The sequence below is a fragment of the Bison bison genome, unplaced genomic scaffold (assembly GCF_000754665.1).
Source record: "Bison bison bison isolate TAMUID 2011002044 unplaced genomic scaffold, Bison_UMD1.0 scf7180017864377, whole genome shotgun sequence".
Taxonomy (NCBI): domain Eukaryota; kingdom Metazoa; phylum Chordata; class Mammalia; order Artiodactyla; family Bovidae; genus Bison; species Bison bison.
Genome location: NW_011494949.1, coordinates 933,137 through 933,438, shown reverse-complemented (window position 1 = coordinate 933,438; position 302 = coordinate 933,137).

Genomic DNA, 302 nt, shown 5'->3' with positions numbered 1-302 from the left:
GCCAAACTGGGGGGGCAGGCGGCCCCTCACGCTGCCAGTGTGGCCTGGGCCAGCACCGAGGATCGGGGTCAGAGGCCTAGCAAAGCGCCTCGGGCGAGTGGGGTTTCAGGGCCGGGGAAAGAAGACGGCCGGCCAGACGCGGGAGGGCGGGACTGCGAGTGTCTGTCCGCGCGCTCAGGCTGGAAAGGAAAACAGGAGAACTAGCGGCGAGGGTCAAGACAGCCCCTGAAACCCCTCCCCCAGAGCCGCGCGGCCCGCTGCGCCCACCGCGCGCCGAGGGCGTGCAGGTCTGCTCAGAAGAT